Here is a 16,813-nt window from a genome sequence, read left to right as displayed (position 1 = left end):
GATAAAAGTATTTCACTCAATAAATATGGAAGAGTGTATCAGCAGGCTCACAGAGATTCACTGAACTCTGTAAAGATTCAAATACAGATCTGATTGTGGAAGTTGAACTCCAGTTCCTGCTTTGACACAGTGCCATGTGATACAGGGAAAAGATCTGACCCTGACCCAATATATTATTAGAATCCCTATATATCCAGGAACATTTATTGCTTCACTGGCTTTGCTGTAGCTATGTACAGACACTATTATTATTTATTATTTGCATTATGGTAGCTGCCATCAACAACCAGGGCTTCAGTGAGCTAGTCATTACAGAGACATTTACAGAGCTCACAGTTTTCATGAGAGGCAGTATATCAAAAGAGACAAGCATGATTGGGAAGGTTGACATTACAAATGAGCAAACCGAGCACGGAAGTCTCATTGTTTCTGTGTGTAAAATTACAGTCATCCTAAAGTATATTTCAAAAGAACACTCTATATTAGAAAGGAAGGAGACATCACTGCACAATAGAAGACTGTAAGTATTCTTGTTTAAGCAAAGTGCATAACATTTCTAAGATTTTTTTCCACCTTTCTGCACACCTTTCATGCTTGTATGGAGGGTTTCTTTCTAAATTCGTTTCATTTATAACAGATTGTGATATGTATTCGGGTCATGGACAGAATGAATCAATCATAGTCATCTAAATTAATTTTTCTATGTGACACCATCATTTTCCTTGATTTATTATCATTATGGACAGAACAGTTTTAATAAGTAAGTAATATTATATTATTGAGAGAAATAAATGCCAAACAGCATATATGAAACAGGCTTCTACTTCCTGTTTGAGTTGCATAAGAAAGTAGATACTGAATAAAAAGACTTTTAGCCTGGAACCAAACAATGCTTCTGGGAACAGCCAATCATTACTGTTTGATGTGATCTTGAAAGTTAGGCATTTGCCCTGAATACAGGGCAAAGCAAAAAAGATGTCTTTCAAGTGCATCAACAGCATGCCTCTGTAACAAAACTGTCAGCAATCAGGACTAGAAGCATGGAAAGAGTGGAGCTCTGCATTTGGCATTATGTCAGCATACAGAAAAAATAATTAAATTTAAGAATTTTATTTATTAGAACTAGCAATGCTCTTTGACTATATTTTCAGCTATGCTTCAGCAGACCTTAGGCTAAGTCCCAGATCTAAATTCTCTCAAGTATTAAGCATGTTTGAAAATAAAATTTCAATCCAGAACATAATTTCTGAAGTTAGCACCTTAAATCAAGAGAGTAAGCTTATATCTTCAAACTAGGCATACCAGTGCAACCCTGAACTCATTTGAATTTTGCAGGTTTTGCACAAACACTGACTTCTATGAACAGTTTCAAGTATGATCCTCAGAACCCACTACCATCTTTGCTATGAAAAATAAAAATCAAGATTCAAAAGTTATTTAAAATTGTCTTTACTGCAAGTATTCACTATGCAAATGTAGCTTAAGTTACCCAAACAACCAAAAATGCTATGTGTAGATTCGGTCTTTTACCTTCCTTTTCAGGTGTCACAATTGTGCTTCATACAATTTGGAAACTTCAACAATAGACTTCCTTTAATGTCTCCATAGCTTGAGAAATTTTTTTAACCCTGCTAGTTAATGACCGCATCAAAGACTTCTATAGTAGACAGAAAAATAAGCAATATGAAGGAGAAAAGAAAGTTAAACAACAGTACTTGGTAACGTTTCTGATTTTACGGTGAAACTCATTATGTTAGATAACAGCTTTAACCACAACTGTTTGGTATGAAAATCCTAATTTTCCTATTTTCCTTTTAATAAAAAAAGAAGAAACATTAGTGTTGTGGACTTCCTAATTGTGTAAAAATGACTGAAAATATATGCTTAAAAGATTCAATCCTGCACATCCTTCAAAATAACTCCAAGTATTTTTACAATCCCCTTGCTTTAAAGCTATAGTCATTTTGGAGAGAAAACTAAGGCTGATTTCAGTAGTTCAGTGATATCCCAAGACTTGGGTGTTTGGAAACAGAAGATTACTGAGTGGGAAGATCCACTCTTTCTAGCAAATGCTCTATTTTTTGCTTCATTGCTATGTCTTTGTTGAAGATAAAATCTACCAGAAATTTACTGATAAAAAGTTCTTACAAATATTCCTGCTGGAGTTTCTGCAGCAAAGCCGACATGTTTCTCAAAAACTGCTTATACATATGAAACAATACAGGAAAGTGTTTTAGAGCTCCAGTCCAACCTTGCCCATGTATCCAAAACACCTGTCCCTTCTCCAGATGTCTGAAAATTAATAATATGAATGTAAGTACACCTGCATTTCAAGGTAAAAGGCAGAAAACAGATGTTGAAAGTGGTTAACTAACACTGCTTTACTCAACAAACAACATAGTAAAGGCTGTATCTGCAGGTAGCAGGGGATTTCTGATAAAGAAACATTTTGCCACGGGCTTACATAACACATGAGGGAGAAATTCAAATATCAGCCTTCCTGACACTGATAATAGTACTGTTTTTAAAATAACATAAGCAGCCGCTAATTCAAATACTGAAGACAAAAGCCATCTGATTTTAAAACAATACTTCCTCTTACTTTAGATTTTTTTCTTAGAATGATTTCTACAGGTAGCTGAACCACAATCTATCTACGAATCTTCCAGTGCAAAGCTGAGCAGCTTTGAGGAGGAAGACCAGATTACGTGTTTTCCACTCAATAAAACTGTGCAAATATTTCCATAATGGACAGTTTTGAAATCTGAAATGCTGCTAAAGATTCTCTATGCTAAATAAATGGTAAATTTCTATTTCTAGAAATTTATATATTGAATGGTCTTAGCACAGTTACTTAGAGATTTATCAGGGAAACATTTCAGTAGTAAACTAAATCAAAGAAAACTTCCAAATTGAGTTTTCTAGAAGAGATCTTGGGTGCTTTTCATTTTTACAATGAGAACAGATGATCCTTTTGGAAAGTCCCTCTGAGGCTGAATCTCCAGTTCAATTACCAATGAGCTGAATTGAAGAACTTCTTATGAATAAAGAAAAGGCAAAACATATCAGAGGAGCAGTCAGACTTCCTGTGTATCTACAGTCACATTGGTCACTAGTTCATTTCTAAATATTTCCAGGAACAATTACCAGGACTGACCTGAAACTTGAGGGAAGTAGACCAGGTAAATGATTATTTGTGATTCTGTGATCGTTGTTATACAGGATCATAGCTAAAGGAAGTATTTAATTTCTATTCATTTCTGGTGCATGCTTGTGCAGGCTTCCCTATGAATTTGAATGGGGAATATCTATTTGCTGAAATGTAACAAGGACCTCAAAATCTTTGATAACATCAAACCATTGGTTTTTTATGACCTTACAAACTGATATCTAAATCAATTATATTTGGGCAGATGAGACTGGAATAAGCATCTTCAGCATTGTCTAAACCTCTACCTCATTTTCAGCCACATTCATCTCTGCTATAACTTAATTGATATGAACTTTTCTACAATGGGAATGCATGTTGCTCTTAGAAAAGCACCTAAATTTAAATGCACATAGTTTAACATTTTGTGCTGGTTTTAATCCAGTACTAGACAAAGAATGAAATGCCAAGAAGAATTATTCTCAAATTTCCCAGGTTTTTGATGGCAAAATTGCTGGCTGGAGAAAGAAATATTTTCAAATGCGATGAAGGGTAGAGAGTGCTACTGAAAAGTCAGTTTCTAGCTTTTTGTAATTGAGGGACTTTGCTTTAAATGGGCAAAATACTCATTCTATTATCATGTATTCCAAATCCCCCAAATACAAATTCTTATGCGGGATCTGAAAAAACTAATTTAAACTCAAGTACCAGGTTCCAGCCTAGTTAGGATCACAAATTATTTTATCTTTGTGGTTATTAACCATATGAATCTAAATACCCTTGTACTGAATCTACATACAAGGGGCATTGCTGCTGCATTTCCACTTTCCTCTTGTCTCACAGGTCTCACAGAATACTTTTAATTACTAAACAACTCACACATCAAGACTATTAGTGATAATCCTGCACCCTCTCTGCTCTTGAAAATGTGTATTGCTGTCGTGGTTTAAGCCTATGACATTAAGCAACAGGCAGATGCTTGCTCAACACCCTCCCTCGATCCCCCCCCCCAGGTAGAATGGGGAGGAGAATCAAAGTAAAATTGTATGCTGAGGTAACAACAACTTAATAATTGAAAATAAGATAAAATAAAGTAAAAATGGTAGATGATAATAATAATTATAATAAAAAGTGGAAAACAAGTGATGCACCCTCAATAAGACAATCTGTAAGACAAGAAAATTGTTCACCGCCCTCTGACCAATGCCAGATCCCCCTTCCTGAGCCCAGATTGGTCCCCCTTCCAGGCAACTCCCTCCCAGATTATATACTGGGCTTGACATTCTGTGGGGTGTAATACCCCTTTTGTCAGTTTGGGTCACCTGTCCCAGCTATGCTCCCTCTTTACTGGCAGACCATGAGAAAAGAAAAAAAGTCCTTGACTTAGGGCTTAGCAAAAAACCAAAACATCAGTGTGTTAACACTGTTCTCATTCCGAATCCAAAACACAGCACTGTCATGGATACTGAGAAATTAACCCTACCCTAGAAGAAACCAGGACAGTGGCCTATCCAGAAACTTTTCCAGGAGTGTCATTACCTTTGCCAACCTCTGCATTGGCTTTACTAAGAGCACTGGAGTCAGGTGTAAACAAAAAAAGTTTTTAAGCAAATAATTTTCTCCATTTTTTTCCCCTCTGGGTTTGTTCTCAGACTGTTGTATGAATTACTGGGTGTATTCTGCTGCTATGTTCTATGGAAGAATTGTCATTTACTTCCCTGAAACCTACAAGTTATATAACTGAAAGTTTCTGCGGGGTGGGAATATTTTATTGTTAGCAAACAAAACTTCCTCACAAGTGTTGACCATTTGCCTCTAGAAAATGCCATAAAACATGAGTTCCCACTTTGGAGAGGAAAACTAAAAGTTAGCCTGTCCTGCTTTTTGTCTCTAAAATTATTAAATCCTAAATTTTGTCAGGGAAAGAATTAATAGCAAATAGCATGACTTGTTTCCAGGTTCCTCTAGATTGCCATACTATTGGGTGGTTGGCCAGACATCACAGCATTTTGTTACAATTTTACTATTTACTCATTCTATGCAGCATAGGAGTTGCCTCCTCCAGTAAAATATTTTCCTCAGTGGACTTCTGCCACCAGCAAGTTGGAGATACACAAGTGCTGTAATGGAAAACATCTGGTTCATTTGATAGGAAAAAAGAGGGAACTGAATTTATATGAAAATCCTCTTGAAACATTGAACTCTAAAGTAGTACTTGTGTTTGTTGAGAATTTCAGCAACCTTCTATTCTTTGTATTCATTTGAGATCTTAAAAACTTCTATGATAAATAAAGCATTTACATAAAATTCCTGTTGATATGATATTTCTTTTACTAGGAAGAGATATTTGACAAGAAAGAGGATTATGACATTTTTCATTTCACTTCTTTGTTTGACAGATAAAACTGGTGCAAGAACTATTTCAAAGGGAAGAGGGGAAGGAGACTTACCAAAAATGTAAGTGAGCTCCGGGAGGAAAAAACAAATACCAATAAACAAAGGAAACATTTAAATGGTGCTAGATTAAGACAACTGACACTGTATGAAAGCAGGCAAAAGTCACAGGCTAGAATATGAGAAAATTGAACCCAACTGGAAACACAGAGGAATTTCCACAAGGATTCAACAACGAAGGTAACGAGGGACAGATAAGACAATTTTATGGCAGCATTTCAGAGACTGGATTCTAAAAGGCAAGTGCTTTAATGTGGTACTACAATAAGTCCATGTAGTAAGGATAATGAAGAATGTAGGGATAGTTTAATGAGTAATCAAGCGTAACACATAATTCAAATGCTTTGGTAGAGTTCACTTTGCAGTTAAAGTGAAATCCTCATACATGTTAGGGAAGTTTGAGTATTGTATTGCCTTCAGGCAAGTATAAAAGCATACATTTTACTTGTGAATCTTAAACACTAGGATTTTATTTAACACTGAACTTTAACTTTTTCATTATTCAGAGAAAAAAATATTACTTTCCAATTTACTGTTAAAAAATATGGGTTCACAACTAATAAGAACATGTATATGGCATGAGAAACTTCTGAAAAGCATTTGAGAATCAAGCAACCATGTAACTGAAGGCTTATAAGAGGCAAGCAGATTACAGGAAGATAGGCAACACTACACTCTGAGTAAATTACTCATAAGTAGTTCATAAGCAATATTACAAAAAACCAGTATCAATTAGTGAGCAAAAGTAAAACTCTTCACACAGAAAAATAAGTTTACTCAGTAAGTTACATCATTCTGGTGGGTTACCTGTTCGTATATATCTGCATTAATGAATGCATTAATATCTCTACCTTTCTTTCTCCTTTTTTGAGGGACAAATGTAGCTAAAGATCTTTCTGCAACAGAACTTTTTGAGACCCCGGCATAAGGAGCAAAAAGCCTGAGAGACAGGTGTGAGTCCATAGTGACTCATCACTACAATGCAGAGAAATAATGAGGTGAATCAAGATAACACAGAAAGAAGAAAGGTAACAGAACTCGCAGCTTTTAAATAAGCGGCATCTCTGGCAGTGGCAACGTAAGATGGAGAGGAGATTATAAGTAAAGCAGAACACCCCATAGCAGCATTCTAGGTCTTGAATATTATCTTTGCTTTATTTTGTTTTCAAAACAAACAATGTTGTGAATGAACTATTGGTTCATAGCACAGAACTGCTCAAAAATGCAGAAGGCTGAACACATGGATGAGAGCGATTCTAAACAAACAGCAAAATAATGTAGGCAGAAAATACAGAAAATATACGGCTTGAGATTTACACTAAGAAAGCAACACAAAATGAAAGCACATTATATTTCATGAAGTGTAAGGTGAGGGAAATATAGATAGACTATTTAAGACCGAGTGTGAATAAATAATGAATAATACTAATAAAGGAAAAATATTTACTGCCTTTTTGTTATGAGCCTTTGGACAACAAGGTTAATAGCAACCATGCACATAACATAAACTTTAAAATAGGGTAGCTTAGGCCAGCAAAAAATAGGTTACAGAATACTTAGAAAAATGGGTTAACATATTCAAGAAGGTAAATGGGATGGATTTCAATCAACAATTTTAAAGAAAGTAGCAAAAGTGACCTCCGAATCATTTGCAATTAGTTACCTAAGAGAACTTGAGGGGAGAGAGACAGAGGTGACAATAAACAGTGGAGGACTGGAGAACAGTAAATATAATCTTTTTTTTCTTCAAAATGACAAAAAGACTGTACATAATGAACCTAAAAATATAATGTGAAAAATCATTCAATTAGCTCCTGAAGGAAATGTGATAAGAAACATTTCAAAAAGAAGTACAAAAGCATACCCTGTCAAAATCATCTCATCTTTGACAGCGTAGAATTGATAGGGAAAGCAAAAGATATTTCATATCTTTACTATAGAACTGCACTGCAGCTAGAATTATTTTAGAAGAGTGCAAAGACTGGACAAATAAAGCTGATCAAAGTGCAGTGTTCAGTAGTTTCTGGATACCTTCAGAGGCTGTACCTATCAAATTCTTTTATAGGTCTGTTCTGGGTTTCCATTAATAGTTTGAATGCTGGAGGAGAGAGCACACCAAAAAATTGCACTAAGAGCAAGCTGGGTGAGTAGGAAGCACTTCAAGAAAAGCAACTACCTTCAGAATTATTTTACTCAGTTGACAAAAAGATCTGAAGTTAGTAAGACAAAATAAAACTAAAGAGGAACAAAAAAAGACAGAAATAGTTTACAGAAAAAAGCTTGCGGTTAATGATGGGTTGCAAGTATAACACGAGGCTAAAAGTAATTCAATACATATTTCAATCTAATGTAAATTAGTCATACCACTCTAAGGAAAAGCTTTGCCACAGACTGCTGCCACACCCTCATCTCTCTACAAGGGAAAAACACTGGTATAGCTATTGTGTAAACCATATCAAATATACAATGCAGGTGACAAATAAGTTTTTTTGGCAGATTAGTTTTCAGTTCAAAGGAGAGAGATGTGGATGGAGAGAGGAAGGCTGCAGCAGGACTGACTTATTACAGGTTAAGTTTTTTTACATTTAAAGCTGTGTTCACAATGCAACACTTAATCTAAAAAGTATTGTGGGATATCCTGAGAGGAACATTAGATGTAAGACAACAGAGACAGCGGTGCCCACTGGTGAGCACGGGTTCTCCAGCCCTCCACTGCAGTTCAGGAAAGCAGAGACCGGCCCATCCAAGAAAGGGGCAGATGATGCAGAAGAAGTACACAGGAATGCAGTGAAGATGAGTCTTTGAAAGCACTGAGGAACTTCTGCCATTGATGGGGTGGGGTTGAATCAGTATCTTACAGTCTTGATATGCTGGAGCCTATTTCAAGTACCTCAGGTTCCTTCTGGGTATGTATTTTAAAATTTTAAAATGCTTTGAGTTTTTTTAAAAATTACTTTCATTTTTTAATTTACAAAAACTATATACCTGTATACATGCTTTATCATGCCCTGTTATCTCCATTCTACGTAACACAGCAACATCCCCCAACTGGCCATACAGCTATGAGTTACATTCTAGTAATCTGAAGAAATAACTTAATCTTATATATATTTCTTCATTTTCTGAATGCGCTTCTGAAGGTTTGAAAATTAGAAAACCCTATTACTTTAATATAGAATTTAATGCATTTTCAAATAAGGCAATTTTCAGTTGTTTTTAACAACAGAGGTGCTGGCAAAATTTCCATAACTAAGACTTGAAAATTACTGGAGATTTACCAGAAATCTTTAGGAAATATACTGGTATGAAACAGTGGTATGAGCAGAATCGTGACATTTTCACTTTTGCAGCTTCTAGAGGTAGATTCACAAGGCTATTGAAATAATGGCTCAAAAATTCCACTGAAAGTAGTTGGCTGCCACCAAATTAACTTCTTTGGTAAAAAATCACTAGCAGTTGCCTGGAAAGATATTTCTGTGAAAACTGTGTAATCAATTTTTAGATTGCTGTTCTTAGTCCATTTGTGGGACACATGGGAAAGACAAGAAGAAGATCTCCTCTGACACGGTCCCCCACAACATCCTTTTCACTAAACTGGAGAGATACAGATTTAGTAGATTAACTGTTTGCTGGATGAGGAATCAGTTGGACAGTCGCATCCAGAAGGTAGTGGTCAATAACTCAAAGTCCAGATGGACAACAGTGACAAGCAGTGTCCATCAGGAGTTGGTACTGGGATAAGTAGTGTTTAATATCTATATCAATGGCCAAGACAATGGGATCAGATGCACCCTCAGCAAGTTTGTATGTGACACCAAGCTGAGTGGTTGCAGTTGACACGCCTGAGGGACTTGATGCCTACAGAGGGATCTGGACAGGCTCAAGAGGTGAGCCCACGGGAATTTCATAAGGTTCAAGGTGCAAGGTCCAGCATCTGGGTCAGGGAAATCCCTGGTATCAATACAGGCTGGAGGATGAACGGATCAAGAGCAGCCCTGTGGAGAAGGGCCTGGGGTACTAGTGGATGAGAGGCTGGACATGAGCCAACAGTGTGCATTCACATCCTTGCAGGCCAAACATACTCTGGGCTGCATCAAAAGAAGCATGGCCAGCAGGTTGAGAGAAGCAATTCTACCCTCTACTCTTCCCTTATGAGACCCTCACCTACAATACTGCATCCATATCCAGAGTTCTCAGCACAAGAAAGACATGAACCTGTTGGAGTGGGTCCAGAGGAGTGACATGATAATTAACAGAGGGCTGGAGCAACTCTCCTGTGCAGAGGGACTAAGAGTTGGGGATGTTCAGTCTGGAGAAGAGAAGGCTCTTGGAAGACTGTATTGAGATCTTAAAGGGGGATTATAAGAAAGATGGGGACAGACTTTTTAGCAGGGCTTGTTATGATAGGACAAGGGGTAATGGTTTTAAACTAAAAGAGTGTTGATTTAGGCTAGCTATAAGGAAGACATTTTTTACAATAAGGGTGGTGAAACACTGGAACAGGTTGTCCACAGGTAGGTGATGATCATCCCACCCCTGGAAACATTCAAGGTGAGGCTGGACTGAGCTTTGAGCAACCTGATCTAGTTGAAGATGTCCCTGCTTATCGCAGTGAAGGTCGGACTAGATAACCCTTAAATGCCCCTTCTAAACCAAATCATTCTGTGATTCTATGATTCTGTGAGAATGGGCTAAAGGGCCTCCTAAGGCTGAAATGTGGCAGATAAGGGCTGGGAGGAGCAGTTTGGGGTCTTTGGAATAACCATTCAGTCATTTCCTCATGCATAATATAAAAATTGGAATGAATTGCATTAGAATCACATACAAATTACCAATGATTCTGAAACTAAGTGGTTGAAAGGACTCCTTTAAATGGCACTGTTTTAACAGTATGTGGACATTAAGTTTTGCGTATGCCTAAGACTGAAGTATAATCTTTTCATACTTTAAAATGAAGAGACTGAAAAGCATTTAAATTAATGATGTGACACACATTTATCTCAAGTATTATCATGCCATCTCAGCAATAACTGTGGTGAGTGCAGTAAATATTGCTTGTTCTGGCCTGCAAAGCTACTGTTAACCTTCTTAGTGTCCCAAAAAAATCCCTTGTTTTTTTTAAGAGAGTATTTTATTTTCAAATGGAAAAAAAATATTCATTGCTGATTTTAACTGAAAGAATTATTTAGGCTACTGTAAGCACAGAAAACAACTATCTTCTCTAATCATAGAACAGTCATTTAAAATGTTGAGTTTGCTCTTTCAGAAAATCGTCACAGTAAAAAGCCTCTCCTTTCAAGACTGCATTTATGTGGAACACATTATTATGCATCTTAGCTGAGTCTTGATAGAATCTACTGATGTCTATTTGATAATTTGCTATACAATATGTATTAAATGCACATTAAGCAACAATTTAGTACTTCAGTCTTTTATGCCTGTCTATGTGCAGCAAGTCTAGACTGGGTTCCTTCCTGTCCTGGTTCAAATTTCACACTTTAATTTACCTCCATGAAGATCCAAGTTTTGCATAGTAGGGTGGAAAGAAAGCATCACTTCCCAAATTTATTGATTCACAGAGATTAACAGCTTTGCAGAACAACACAACTATTCTTTGACCAAGCTCTTTTCAAATGAACTAATTCATTCACCATAATCCTTGGCACTTTTTTTTTTAATACATCTAATAGAAATTTTTTACCTCCTTACACTTTTGGATTGGTAGTACGTAAGTTTGTATTTTCCTGGTGCATGCAAGAACAAGCAACGTATCTCCAGTATAAATAAGTAATCTCAGTTTATTCCATTAAATATTTTATTGCATCTTTCTTATTTTCTGAATTTCTTCCTAAGTTTACAGAATTGATTTAAAACTTTCAGTGCTTACATAAGACACCAAAAAATAGAAGAATTCATCAACTTGCAAAATACTCACATATGGAGCATGGAATGAATGGACTATGAAGTCCCAGGAGGAGACAATTCTAGTTTTGATCATCCTTAACAGCTTTCTATTTACTTTACCTCAAACTTTGAAAAGAGATCTACTAACAATGATCTTTGAAATTTTCTCTACGGTTCATATGAAAACTCTAAAATTTCAAGATAATGACATACATCTACTATATCTTATGAATTTTCACAATAAATTTGAAGTCAACATTCCACATCATCAGTAACCACTTCATCTGGGATGGTAAGTAATCCTGGCTTTCACACAAAATGTGTCAGAAGCCATAAGTAAACATTTGCCTAGCTTTAGCGATTACTCTTTATTATACCTCTGGGCATAAGGGAGGATATGAGGTGGTTCAGAAATGTTCAAATCAATTGCAAACCTCTATGGTTATCAGCTGAAAGGAACGCTTATTTTTCCCTCTTAAAGACTGTACTAAAGAAAAAAAATAAATTCCATTCTCCCACCGTTTGGCTAATTTTAAAAGACAACATGACATATTGGAATTATTTCTCTACTCATCTCAGCATCCCACTTCAGCATAATATAGTTATGTTCAGCTTAGTTATGTTCAATTTACTGGCTTTGATGGCTAAAATTCTGGGAAATTTGCACTCTCTTTTTGAGGGGAAAAATAAAGAAAAAAATAAGAAATGCTTATGAGCTTTTCTGAGGAAAAGAAACAGAAAAATGGTTAATCACATCTACTTTACTACGAAATAAAGTGGATAAGTACATTTTGAGGGTTCAGTCTACAATTCCCATTTCTTTAACCTCTAAGTACAGGAAAAATAACTTTAGCCAGGCCAAATATAAAATGCATGCTCAGTCACAAAAGAAAGTTCAATGGTTTTTTGGCTATTGTTGACAACTCTGCAACCACCTATTCTGCTGGCAGCTGTTAGGGCTGGATCAATAATTATCTTTGTCCTAATGCTTTGCTTAGATGGAAGCAGAATGAAGAGTCATTCTTGACTCTTAATGAAGAAAACAGTGAAACAAATAAAAGGAAAAACTGGAATTTTATGAATCAGAAATATTTATCGAGCTGTGATTACCACAATGTCAAGTATTATAATAGTATTAAATATTCTCTCTGGAGGGTCACTGGGGTTTTGGAGACCTGTGATAAGGAGGAAGGTCTCACTCTTCTCCATCTCAAAACCTCTTGCTGCATGGGTGATCCCACTTGGGGTGCTGTGTCACTGAGGGATAAAGGAAGCTTGTGGATCCCAGAAACAGCCACACTAACTGCCACAAGCACCAACCCCCCACCCTCCCCATGACCTCATCATCAGGAAAGCTCTGCTCTGCCCTTTTTTGCAGGTTCTTTCTCTCAGCAAGTGTAGGTTGGAGAGCTGGGGAAATGGGAAAGTGATGAAAGCATCTAATAACTATCACGGACTAAAAGAAGGTTGCCTTGGATCTGTGCAAGTAGTTCACATGCCCACTTTCCCTTTAGTAAAGGTAGTGTGAGTGATTTTGAGTTAGTAATTCTATATCTGTCTGTAACTGCTTTAGGCTGAGCTGAGAAAAGCAAAATGTAGTTCAAATGCTCATGAGTTTCAAACACTGTCAAGGACCCAAGGTCCTAAGTGTCCCTGCTCAGTTTCCCAGAGATCTCCCCCTCACCCTGCCCACAGCACAGAACCCCACATCAGTCCCCTGGTGCCATCATCCCCTGCTCCAGCGATGACACAGCAGGGCCGGTCTCCAGCTCCCCACAGCCCAGCCCTGCCCAGCCATGGGCTGTGCTGAGCTGGGCCCAGCCTCTGCCCATCCTCATCCCCAGGAATGTGTCCAATGCCCAGGGCTGGTGCTGCCCTGGTAACTCTGGCTGCTCTGCTGCTGGCTGGGATGGTGGGACAGGCCTGGCTGCCCATCCCTGCCTGTGCTGACAAGGTCTCCTTTGACTCCGAAGGGAACTCAGGCCGCTACCACAACTGTATGTAGACACCTGCATTGCAGACACTTAAATGCAGATGTTTTAATCTGAAGCTAACTGCCATTCCTGGAGGTCATTCAAGAAAATGTCTGGTACAAGGTTTCCTGGACAAAAGGTAGGTTTGACTTTGACTAATGCAAAGTTTTTATTGGTGATAAAGAACTTGATATTGCTTGGTACTGCTTCATAAAAACCTTCAGTTTTCCTCTGGGTAAAACACCTGGACTTCTGAATCATTCAGCAAGATGAATAGCACGACCCTGTCAGTCAGCTTGGTATCTCTTAAAAATCCATAAAGGTTTATTAAACTTTTGAAAGGCAATAGTTGCTCTCTAATTCTTGCAGAGGCTTTGTTGGTCTGAAGTGACCAACAAGAATACTGGAGCTGAAGGATCTTAGAGATGCAGCTGAAGTAATGAAGAGATGATGACTTTTGTGTGATCTTCAGTGTTTTCTGACATGTTCTTCTTTAAGACTATAAGAGCTCTGTATTTCAGTTAATACTGTCTATCATCCTTTCCATGGAATTATTTTATAAAATAAAAATCTTATCTGGGAACTACAGTCTGTTCTCAAAATGCATTAACTCTTGGGGAGAAACAGATCTAACATATATTCTAAAATCTGAATGACAAGGAGTTTGCTAGCATTTTATTAGAAATAGGTAAAAGGCACCACCGACAATTTTCAGTCTCACATGTCACCCTTTTACTCGTGTAGAAGAATAGCAATTGTACCCCTATAATCAACCGGTGTGATCTCATATTCTGAAATGGATACAAATCACAGTTTATGCCCATGAATAAATGCTCCAGCACCATAATTAAGAGGAGCAAGAGGCAATGCCTTTATGGTCTGGTGAGCAATGACTCAAGCTGATGTATAGGTTTTTGATTTCTTCTGAAGATGGTGCTGCTGCTAGCACTTGAATTGTCTCTGCTTGTGTTTTTTTTTTCTCAATTGCCCTCTGTAGAAGGTTAATAGTAGGTTTAGAATGCCAAATTCTTCTACCCAGTGAATCACAATTTCAGATTTGTCACTTAGTGATGTAAAACCAGCTGCTATTTTAAGTGGAACGCTTACACTTCCCCCCCACCTTGCTTCACAGATGCTCTTCAGTTGTACGAAGAAATTTATAATTTTCTCTGTTCTGCAAGCCTTCAGAATGTTACTAATTTCTTATTTACCACAAAATTTTCATCTTGTGTAAGTTACATTGTAGAAGTGTTACACCTACCCTATATGCTCTGCACTGATCTCACAGCTGGATAACGAAAAAATGAATTATATCCAACACAGAATTAAAATTCATAAGCATGGAACTTGTTGAAAACATGAAACTGCATCCTGTCTGTAAATATTCTGTAATGATGCTGTGAATTAGTATACTTAAGTTATTTCCAGGTTAAAAATTCATTACTCCTGCTATGAAGAACAACTTACAGACAGATTAGTAAAACCAAGCTGATATTACAATCATTATTTTCTTCTGACAGTCATGCTATTTACATTTTGTATTTCCTTCGACCTAGACAACTTTTATTATGAAATGTCAGCCCAAAGCAGCTGCAGACAGTCAGCAGCTCAGATTTGCATTGGTTTCCTTACGTCTTCTGGGGATTTTCTGCTCTCTACTGCACATTACAAATATTAACATAAAAGGAGAAAGATGAAGTTTTAGACATTTTGATCATCCTCAGGAGGAGTCACTGTCAACAGGATTTGGCCAAAGAGGGAAATGTCTATCACTACAGAATAGTGACATTTTTAAGCCTTCTTGCTCATCTTTTTTTTTCACCCTATTGTTATGATACTACATCCAATATGTTCCTCTGATCTCCAGTTTCCTCTGCTCAGAGATCATCCTACATTCAGCTTTGATAGGTCATTGTAACAGTGAGGAATATGGGCATAGTTCAACAGCTAGTGTCATTTTTGTAAGTAATCGAAACACAACTAGTTTAAAATTATATTTGGCTTCCCAAAAAGAGCTATGATTTAATTGGTTAATTAAGGAAAATACGAAAATGTGTTCCCCAAATTCTAGTTTAAAAATTATGGCTTCTAGTTAGCTTCTTCATGCTTCAGGAAGAACATTATAACAAGTTACTCAGGCTGAAATAACTCTCTGTAGGGTGTGAGGGAAAAAAGATCTTGTAAGTAGTCAGGTCCATGCACTGTATTTCTGATGTTGCTATCTCTTACATTGTGTTCTGAATTGTGTATCAGTAACAAGTAACTGAAATCCATCAACTTAGAGATTTTAATGTATCTTTCAAAATTCATTCTCGATTTCAAGGAACCACTGTTGACGCCCTTTGATTCAACAGAAGAGGCAGATAATATGCATTTCTGTCTTACACCCATCGTCATGGTACCTAACATCACGATTAAAATTTCTCATTCAACTTTAAGACATCTTTGCTAAATTCTAAATGCTTATCAATGCCAAATAGAAGGAAATTGAACTTCTCCTTCTTTCATGCAAAATTAATTCTGATTAAGACTATTAAAAAATAGTCGAACTAGTATTAGTTATTTCCCACTGCATAACTATATATTCTGCATATTGTGATGAACACATCTTTGAGCTCTGAATAAAATTTTATTTAAATATAATATTAGCACAGGAATATAAAATGCCCCAGATAAAGATAATTTGATATAGAAAGAGTTTAGCTAGTCATATTACGAAGGTTGAGAATTTCCAAGAAAAAGTCCTACATACTTTTTAAGAGTACATAGGATCACCAGATATAACAAAGTGTTATTTGAATGAAACAAGCAAGCATCTGATTTCTCTTTAAACCTGGCACAGATTAATTCAGTACTTGAATCTTTGTCACAGGTATTGATGAAGGACAGATATCCAAAAACCACTGGACTGATTCTCCATTTTAGAATAAGCAACTATAGTGTTTTTCATACTTTCTTAAGCTTTGCAAATTGGACTAGTAGGGAAGTATTATTAAAAGCAGGCCTTTGGGGAAAGTCTTTACCCGTATGTATTTGTTTGTTTGTTTGTTTCCCATCTGCAAAGCACAGAGGTAGATTAAATAGCAGAGAATAAAGTTTTCTGAACCTTAAGAATGTTTTGTCTGGATTTGATTCAAGGTTAGGATTGATTCCTATTTCATACAAACCAGTTCCTTCCTCTCAGTATACCATGTCTGGCAACGTAATACACATTCTAATGGTGACATATACGTTAAAAGTATTGAAGTTCAAATTAGTAATTGCTTTACGTAAATAGTTGCTGTGGGGAAGGGGAGGGAGGGAACATTATCTGTCAGCTTCTAGAAGCAGTTGA

This window comes from Chiroxiphia lanceolata, chromosome 3 (genome assembly GCF_009829145.1).
Source record: "Chiroxiphia lanceolata isolate bChiLan1 chromosome 3, bChiLan1.pri, whole genome shotgun sequence".
NCBI classification, from domain to species: domain Eukaryota; kingdom Metazoa; phylum Chordata; class Aves; order Passeriformes; family Pipridae; genus Chiroxiphia; species Chiroxiphia lanceolata.
The sequence above is the reverse complement of the archived record's forward strand: the minus strand, read 5'-3'. Positions refer to the sequence as shown.